Raw genomic sequence first — 10,000 nt, 5'->3', positions numbered from 1 at the left:
GTTTGATTGTCTCTTACTCCGATGACAATCCTGTCTCTAATTAGACTGTTCTCCAACACTCCGAAGTTCCATGTCTTCGCCAACGAGCGCAATGCCGTGACGTAGGCATCCAGAGATTCGTTTGGTTCTTCGTCTCTCTTGTTAAATCGGTATCTCTCGTGTATTTCGTTTGTCTCTCCGATACAATAACGCTGTAGTTTTTGGAGAACAATATCAATGTCCTTCTTATCGTCTTCACTGTCGAATTCTAAGCCTTCGTATACATCTCGAGCATCTGAGCCAATACAAGTTAGCAGCGTGGCAGTTCTCAGCGATTTGTTTATATATATATAATCCTTGTCGCGCCTAGGTGGCACATAAGGCTGAGACCAGAGATTTCCATTGCTCCCTGTCCATTGCTGCCTTCTCAAGTTCTTTCCATGTCTTCCCTGTTGTTTTCATTTCTGCCTCGATCGTCCTCCTCCAAGTTTCTCGTGGACGACCTCTCTTCCTTCTTTCACTATCCGGTGTCCACCTTAATACAGTTCGTGTTATACTATCTCGGTCTTTCCTGATAACATGCCCAAGCCATCTCCATCTTTTTTTGCATTATTACCGTTGTGATGTCTCGCTGGCCTGTCCTTTGATATAATTCCTTGTTTGTGATCTTCTGGGGCCAGTATATCCTGCATATCTTTCTCAGGCAAGAAGTGTGGAAACCTGACATTCTTTGGCTGTCTCTTTGGGTAACCCTCCAACATTCTGCACCATACAGTAGTACTGATAAGACATTGCTGCTATAGATCTTTATCTTCCTTTTTTCACTGATGTTTGGTGACCTACATACTTTATTTAGTTGGACAAATGATGTTTTGGCCTTCTGAAGACGGTTGGTGATGTCTTTAACCGTGGCATTGCTTTTGCTCATAATACTTCCCAAGTAGATAAATTTCTCCACTTCCTCCAAATTTTCATTCTCCAATTTCACTGGTAATGGTATTTCCGTAAAATGCATTGTCTTAGTCTTCTTCCTGCTGATGTTCAAGCCTAGTTGGCTGGCAGCTAATGAGAGGTCTGATGTTTTCCGTTGTAATTGATCTCTAGTAGAAGACACGAGAGCAACACCGTCGGCAAAGTCGAGATCCTCAAGCAAAGACGTTAGTATCCATCCGATGTCCCGTCTTTTGTTGCCTATTGTCTTACGCATTATCCAGTCGATGGCTATTAAGAATAACATGGGTGACAGGACGCAACCTTGGCGCACCCCGCTTCTGACACTGAACCAATCCGTTAGCTTCTTTCTATGGATAACACTACAAGAGAAATTGTTGTAGAAACATTTGATGATGCCGATAATCTTCTCTGGGCACCTATAGGCTAGCAGGATACTCCATAAGGTGTCTCTGTGGATGCTGTCAAAGGCCTTTTCCAGATCCATGAAATTAATATGTACCTTAGTGTTCCACTCGATACACTACTCAATGATATTTCGGAGGGTGAAAATGTGGTCTATACACCCTATACCTGGTCTAAAGCCTGCCTGCTCCTTCCTTAAGATGGTGTTGATGGCATCACTTAGTCTCATTTGGATGATTTTACAACAGATCTTACTTGGTACGGAAAGGAGTGTTACTTCCTGGGGAGTTTAATGATCAGGCCCCTGCACCAGTCTTCAGGTATGGTCTCGGCATCCCAGATTTTATGGAATAGGTCATATAACCATTCTGTTGCAAAACTGGTGTCACTTTTCAATTCTTCTGCTGTGATGTTATCTATTCCAGGTGCCTTGTTGTTCTTCAGACTCTTGATCGCTTTCAGAATCTCATTTTTTGTTGGTGGAGAACAATCGATATCCAGTTTATATCCAAAGGGCTGAGATATACAAGCGAGCTCTGCTGGATCTGGTCTGTTAAGGACCTCCCTAAAGTGCTCTGTCCATCTTTGCAGCTGTTTATCCTAGATTGTGATTCTCTTCCCATCCTTACCTTTCACTGCAACGCATTCTACCTGGAATTTTCCAGAGAGGTCCCTTGTTATTCTGTACAACTCACTTTGTTCCCCCCTTATCGCAGCTTGTTCGGCTTGGGAGGCTAAGTTCTCATAGTGCCTTGTCCTTCCGTAAATTTTTCCTAACTTCTCTGTTAACCAATGAGTACTCTGCTGATAGTTTCTCAATTAGTCTCTGTGATCTTGCAGACCCTTTCTTTTCCTTGATCTCCATACGCTTGTCGATTATAGGGACCAAGTCTCAGCACTTATTTAGTTCTTATCTCTTTCCTTTTCTTCCCTAGCACACATTCGCATGCATGCAAGTAGCTCTCCTTTGCTATCCTCCATGCTGATTCTGCATCCCTTTCTGCCTCCTCATCGATGTTACTTAGAGCCTCATACCTATTTTTTACAACTATAGAGAAATTCTTGCTGTCATCTGGGCTCTTCAACCTAGCAATGTTGTACCTTTGCCCCTTCTCTGCCATCTTGATGGGATTTCTTCTTAGCTGTAGTTTGACAGTTCCTAGAAGAAGGTGGTGGCCGCTTCCAACATCGGCGCCCCTCTTTACGGTGACGTTGAGAAGAGAGTGCTTCCAGCGACCATTTATCAAGACATGGTCTATTTGGTTCTTGACGTTCCCATCTGGGACAGATGCGCCGCTACCCTCGGGTTTCGGTGGCACATTTAGTAATTTGAAGTTAGCTAGATTCTCTCAGCAGAGATTTCCTTCCGAAAACACAAGACAATTCCACTCACCGTCGTCTTCCGCTATTCGTTGTGAAGAGGGTTTCGAGTGGCTAGCGCCGAACACAGCAGAGATTGGAGACTATCTCCGATAAATATCTGTTGGCAGATCAGAGTTCGTCGACCACGTGCGTGCGAACAAATCTCTCTACAGAACATTTTCCGGTACGTTGATCGGTAATTCCTCGACGGCACCAATTGCAGAAACTGGTTTTCATTTCTGACACCATGTAACGTAGTCATTAAGGCGGACAACGAAACACCAAGCGGAGTGTACATCAAGCGAGGAACGAGAACACATGCGGGATCCCGGATGCAAACTAAACTGTATAAATTAACTTAACATGCATAAATTAACATCGTTACATAACCCGGAAGTCCCGTCTTACAGGCCTTGTTACTGGGTTGCAATCCCAGTCGGAAAATTGGTAGATTTCTCCGTTTTATTTTTTTTTTATTATTTTTATTTTCCGTGTCGGTAAAAGTCTTGCCTGTCACTCCCCTGCTAAGTGGTGTCTTTGTACATAGAGCCTTCTGCGCGTATTTTCTTAGGATTGAGAGGGTAGTGGGAAATGCCTACAGTTCTCTGGTGGACACAGTAGAACGATTAACTTAACCGGCAATGGCGTCGAAAGTCGTGTTGCTCGAATGGCGTTTTAGTGGATCTTTGAACAAAATATACCCTTATGAAGCTCAATAATGGCAAATCAATTGGATACTGAACAAGACAGTCGGTGGAATCTTAAAAGCGACGAGTAATGGACTTCGACAACAATCTGTCGCCCGTCGAGCCGTCTTTTACCAACTGTGCTGTTATGTAGAACACTGGAGATTCGTAGGGCAGCGATAATAGTTAATTCAAAGACTAGACCAGGCGTATTGGATGAAATTTCAAGCGTTAAAATCGCTGAAAAGGTAACATTATTTTCGTAGCGATGCAATTGCGTGTCTTCACCACATGTTCCTTTGATCTCACATAATTGTGTTTTCCCTCAAAATATTCGCTTCTTTTCGCTTTCACTCGAACATATTTACCTTTATTACATGTCCAGTGAATAGTTTTATCTTCTGGGATGAAATTTCCGTCGAAAAATCTGTTATTTGGGTGGTTTTTGGCAAACAGAGGTTAATTGTTCGTAATGCAATCGTTTCCGTTGCCGTTAGCAACGGGTCGCAAATTTGAGACTTTTATGGCATTATCATTACGCATTGATCGCTAAGCCGATTATTCCTATAAATCTAAAAATTATTCGTGCCTCATCAGTTTTCGGTCGAATTTACGTCCAAGAGAGCAGATAAATTGCAGAAAATTTTAGTTTTGCATCCAAAAATTCGTAATCAACGCTAAAATGACCAAATTTTGCCTGGAAAACATATTTTACTGTTATTTTTCTTAAATTTTTTCGTTCAACTTTCGCTTTTATAAAATGTTTCAGTTGTCTTTAAATAAGTTATATGCTGTTGGAAAAATAAAGTTCCTTCCCTTTCCTTTTAGAGAAAACAGGGTAGACTTTCATATACCGGACAAATACGGCGGAGGACACTTGGTATTGTTATGTTCGCCTTGTTCTTTTGTTTTATGGACATCAAGGGCGCGTTCGATTGAACGTATTCTGAAATAGGAATATATGGAACAAGAGTCAGAACTCCTTCGTTTTTACGGACATTTACATTAAAATTGTCAAACACCTGCTAAAATGCTATTTTAACCCTTTGATTACTATCTGGCAAAATACATCCAGCTTTATCCACGGTCCCATCTACCCCTTGTGACGTCATCACTTTTAACGGTCAGGAACAGCTTTGTCTACTAACTTGTGCAGGGAGAAGATATCTTTCAAACTATACCAGAATGAGCACAATTCAGTCAAGGAAACTGGAGAAACGGCCAAAAAAACCATGTAACACTGACCTGAAAATCTCCATGAAAAGCTTGCTCAATTACCCACCTACCTTTCTGAGCACCTAATTCTAAAATAATGAAAGGTTTCTCAGAAACTCTTCCCACCAAAATAAAGCCTACCAAATGCCCAGCAAGTTAAAAAAAAATGAGGCAAGGAAAGCGAAAAGAGAGGGAAGGAGAGAAAGCGAAAAGTGAAAGTCGAAAGTGTTGTGCTACTTTTAAACCCAAAAACGAAATGTCGAAATTTTGTTTTCTGCGCATGCCCGAACTTTGCAAGCGCTTATTTTGCACCTGGCTGAAAAAGCCGCGGAGTGTACAACCTGGAAACGGGTTTGTAGGGAGATTTAGCTCTTAAACAGCACGACAGTGACCAACTTGAACCCCTCAACTAGCTTCAAAACGTGTTTTTCGGCCAAATCTCTAGTAGCCAAAGGGTTAAGCATATCGTTATTATCCTTGTTGCTTAAAAACTCCAAAACATATGGTTTTAAATCATCACCCCACGTATTCGTATTCCGGAATAGGGTCAATCGAACGCATCTAAATTATTTCGGATCCGTTATATGAAAGACCAGCCAGAAAACGAAGGTCCCAGCGGACGCCACACTTGTTTAAATGGACGTTAGGCTATCATATCATACATATCTTCATTTATCCTCAGATTTTAGAGCATACACCAGAGCTGAGGAAAGACCACAACACCGAGAACTCCATGCCCTACTCTTTGCGAATAGTTTGAGGGTTCTTTTTCGTCCCACAGAGTACATTGAAGGCTGGTGAGACGGGGCCTACGGCTTATCGTCCTTGTCCGAGAAGACTAGAGGGTCTAACCAAACTGCAGGTGTCATAACTAAGGCAGCCAGGCTTTCTGGTCAGTTTATATTTAAAGGCCCTGAGTGATGGCAGCCCGGTGCTCAACTGCGGCTACACAGAAAGAACTCAAAGAATCTACCTCATTGGCTGTGGCGTCTCGCTAGGGCGGTGCTTTCCGTAGTTATTGCTGATAATTCCATGAAACACCTTTCTGAGTCTGGAAGCCAAATCGTACAAGTAGCTCCAGGAGACGCCATTTCGTACAAAGGGAAAAGCCCTTGCATTTTCGAGGGGCCTGGTTACGTAATAACACTTCCGTTTTGCAAAATCATTTCCGCTTCCTCATCTTTTATATAGATCATCTTTTGGTTTTATCGAACATCTTTTAGTTGAATCAAACACCTTTAGTTGTATTGGGCATCTTTTATTTATATCGGGCATCTTTGCTTATAGATTTATTGCACATAACATTCATGTATGCAACATAACATTGATGTATGAAAATTCGATATTTTGTCCGTAAAGGGCCTTCATAGTGACCGCTGAAGACTGAGTTAAGAAATTAAAAGAAGTGGCAGAAAATTGAAATACGCGAAAGAGCACAATTAACTGGGTGAGGGTTTTTGAGAAGTGGTGTGACGAAAATAGCAGGTGGATAAAGTAGTCGAGCGATTTTACGCCCCCGTGTGTAAATAATTAACATTGTGAATTTTCGCTTGACTTTCATTTAGGCAACGTTTCTTAGACCATAAAGTAAATTTTCAGTGATAATTTCACTTCAAAACGAAGTGTCAAAATTTTATATGGACTCGTGCAAAATTTTAGTGTTAGCGCATTTCAACGGGTGCTGTTGTCATTTCATTCATCAGTTCATGACGAATTAGAGCCAATCATTTAAGAAAGATTTGACAGTGGCCTTAATTTTGAAACATTATGAACAGGCACGAAGAATAGACCTCTTTAGCTTGTACATTTTATTTCAGACCACGTGATGTTACTCTAGGGAAAACTTTCTTTCAAATGTCGTCCTATGCACGTGAATATGTACGCATAACTTATGAAAAAACAAAAGGAAAATTCCCTTGAGAACATCACGTGGTCTGAAATGGGAAACAAAACGTACAAGCTAAAGAGATCTATTCGAAAGGTATTTTCTGTGAGGAAACTCAGAAAATTACGAACTTTAGCAAAAATGTATGCTTTAAACGAAAACTGTATTCTTCTTAATGCATATGTTCTCGGTTTTCGATACAATAAACCAGTAAAAACAATTACGGTTGTGAGCGTAATTTGTCACCCAAGACATTAAAAGGTAATCAAATGGTTTTCTCGTGAAATTAGGAGATAATTTCACTTGCGTTTTGTCAAAATTCTGATAATTTCCCTCGCCTAAAGCCTCGGGAAATTATCAGAATTTTGACAAAACGCGCGTGAAATTATTTCCTAATTTCACTCGTCGCCATTTGATTACACATACTAATCTTGCATGTTTGCAAGCGTACTCCCACTTTGGCAGCTGCTGAAAGTTAATTGTTCTTTGCGATAAATGAGAACTTAATTAAAAGAACGAGGTCTGTTTCGCTTTGCGATCTTCTTTTTGTCCGGCTTTCTATTAGGGGAAGGGAAGGGGGAGGGAAGGGGGGATAGCCCTGTTAAAAGCTGCTGGTGCACCGGTGAATCCTTCGCCCCAAATCTTTTCTCAAAGGTGGTCACTTAGCCACATCTATCAAAATTAACCAGCGACAAGGGGCACTGTCTTAAATTACACATTCATAATTATTTTGGAGGCTTTTTGAGTGACAAGGCAAACGAATAGTCATTTACAATTGAGTGTTTCCACACTAGCCAAATAATTTACTCATATAGAATACACTCTTCTTTTTTTTTTTTTAATAAAAATGTTGTTTTTCCTGCCTAGGCTGAATATTCTTATTTTTCTGCCGATTTTAGGATGAATATATTCTTGTATTATTCTTAAATTATAGCTTATGACATTTCCGTTTTAGAATTTATTGGGGTATCAATTACAAGTGTTTGGTATCTAGATCTGTTTTCGCCAGGTTTAGTTATTTAAAAAAGAAAGAATTTGTCATATTACTTTTTTGCGGTTTAGTTTGTCTTTTGTGCTGAATACTGTACATATGTATTACATGTACCGTTCATCGAACTGTCATTAGCGTTGAACATTTTTCTATACAATTTTGGCTAGTTGACTAGTTTCGCCGTTCAGAGAAAGCAGTAATTTTATACGGTTAAGTTAAAAACATAAAATTGTATTTACAGATGCTTCAACACTCAAAATTTTATCTATCCCTCCTCGGCTTTATTCTTAAAATGTTCTTAAAATTTCGCAAACTTCAGCCTTAATATTCTTATAAAATGTATTGTTATAAAAAAAAAAGAGAGAGAGTAAATTATTAAAGAGAGACCATTCAAGTAATGATTTTTTTTTCGCTAACGCCCATTTAAATTAAATTAAACTATGCCGTTCTGTTTTTATGTAAATGTAGTCTTTTGCCCAAGGTATGAAAGCGATTAAGGAAGGCCTTTTTGCATGCGGAAATCCACAAAGATATATGGAAATTACACTTACACAGAAAGCTCCAAGCGAACCACTTTTTTGAACAGTTTTAGACAGATTTTGTGAACTTTCCAACGATTCGAACCTAACTTACTTTCGAACCACCTCTCGACATTTTCATTTTGAAGTTACTCAATGAAATCGCAAGAAGCTCATTTGATGCGCAAGCCGTCTTCTGGCCGGCCTGGCAGTCTTGAACTCGAACAACCCGACATAAAATACTTTCGCCCGTCCGCTCATTCTTCGGTGGTGTTACCGTCTATTGACTAATCCTCAGCATGTTTGTTTTCTAGCTTTTGTTTCCGTTACATCGCGTTGCGAAAAAAAAGTGTCACTTTTGAACGCGAAGCGTTTGTATTTTGGTGTTTAAAAAGCACATTTAAATATATTTACCTCTTCTCTCAGTACGATTTTGTTGCGCGTGATACGGCGAAAAAGTATGGATTGGTGCTGAAGCTTACCAACTTGCAGCGTCTCTATTTTCTCATCCAGGAAGACGGCAAAACTTTCCTTTCATTCGCAAATCTACTGGCTTGCGGCTAAAATTTTAAAATCTAATTGCAATTCATAACGCCTGTTAGAGAGCAAGACTGACTGAGTAGGAAACAGTTGACGTTGTCTTTAAGCGAATGTTTGATACGCCGTGTTGCCCAGAAGCAAAACAGAAACATAATTAGCATAAAACTATTCACTTACCGTATTTACTCGAATAAGTGCCGCGGCGCTTATTTAATTTTTCGCACCGCAAGTGCGGCGCTTATTCCAGGGCGGCGCTTATTTGAACATTGTACCATACAAATTTACTTTTTCTATATTTTTATTCAACGGTACACTTTGTATCTGTTAATTTCCCTATGGATTGATACTAAACTGATAGTAAATCTAGAATTACGAGAGAAATTCAAGCGTTGAAAAAAACCCGAGAGTTTCATGATAACGAGAGCGAAAATATGAGCGGTGAGAGCGAACTCCTTTGTCGTTGTGGAACAATTTATAGTGTTTTTCCTGCTTATACGAAATTCCTCGAATAAGCGCCGGATCGGCGGTGCGACGCTTATTCGAGGGCGGCGCTTAATTCGAGGGCGGCGCTTATTCAAGTAAATGCTGTAAGTTGTTTTTCGCACCTACGTTCGAGACACTACGTAAGGCAAGATCGCGCCACTGAGGATGTGAAGATTTTCTTCTCATACGCTAACTGTAACGCATGCCATGTTTCGTCACTACGTTCTTTCTGCAAAGATAGGAAGGAAGCAAAGGTGTAAAAACACGATACATGATTTAAAAAAAACACCTTTTCTCGTACAATTACTTGTTAACAGGATAAACGTTTTTTTAGGTTCAGAATGTTTACCGTAGTAGATATGAGGAAATTTTTCTTTAATGAACAGTTTTCCAAAAAATTACACCCGCTCTTTAATGAAATGGTCAAAAACTATTTTAAACAGTTCATGATCTGCGCTTTCTGATCGTTTTCGTAGACCACGATCGGCAAACGATTTTCCTTCTTTTCGAATTAGAAAAACAAGAGGAACTTTTTCCGGGAAATTTTACATGCACACGGGGCCCAAGGAGTCACGACATGAACACGTGCGCGACTTTCCTGCGGTTGCGCCATTTACAAAGGTTTGTATGGGAAGTCAACGGTTTTGTTTAAAACGGCATAAAATGTGATGTCATGTGAACGAAATAGCCTTACATTGTTGCCGCGATTTATTCGTTATTGTTTGCCGGTGTCCGAAATTGTTTTGAAGCGTTTTCGGCGAGCGACCTCATTTGGTATTCCACTGCTGGAACACAGGTGTTGCACTGTTGGAATGCAAAGCTAAAGCTAATATTTTGGTCTTTGGTCGGGAGACAAAGAATTCAGGTGAAGCCAACCCGTAGAAAAGTCGGTAGAACGGCGGAGTTCTAACCCGAAGGTCGTGGGTTCAATTCCCACCCTGGTAAGAGTTCTCTGTCCTTGTGTGGGCCCAGTTCCATCAGTAGG

The 10,000-nt window shown here is 40.4% G+C and overlaps 1 protein-coding gene across 1 annotated transcript in view; it reads right to left on the bottom strand.

The window, feature by feature from the left end:
* The window catches only part of LOC138050737 (D(1)-like dopamine receptor), a 16,983-nt gene extending 8,418 nt beyond the window's left edge, over positions 1–8,565 (bottom strand). Inside the window, exon 1 of the mRNA XM_068897035.1 lies at positions 8,407–8,565. The gene's annotated coding sequence lies outside the window, so the exon portion shown is untranslated. The remainder of the gene's footprint in view (positions 1–8,406) is intronic.
* Between the last annotated feature and the right edge of the window lie 1,435 nt (positions 8,566–10,000).

The sequence above is a fragment of the Montipora capricornis genome, chromosome 1 (assembly GCF_036669925.1).
Source record: "Montipora capricornis isolate CH-2021 chromosome 1, ASM3666992v2, whole genome shotgun sequence".
In the NCBI taxonomy this organism is placed as follows: domain Eukaryota; kingdom Metazoa; phylum Cnidaria; class Anthozoa; order Scleractinia; family Acroporidae; genus Montipora; species Montipora capricornis.
The sequence above is the reverse complement of the archived record's forward strand: the minus strand, read 5'-3'. Positions and strand labels throughout refer to the sequence as shown.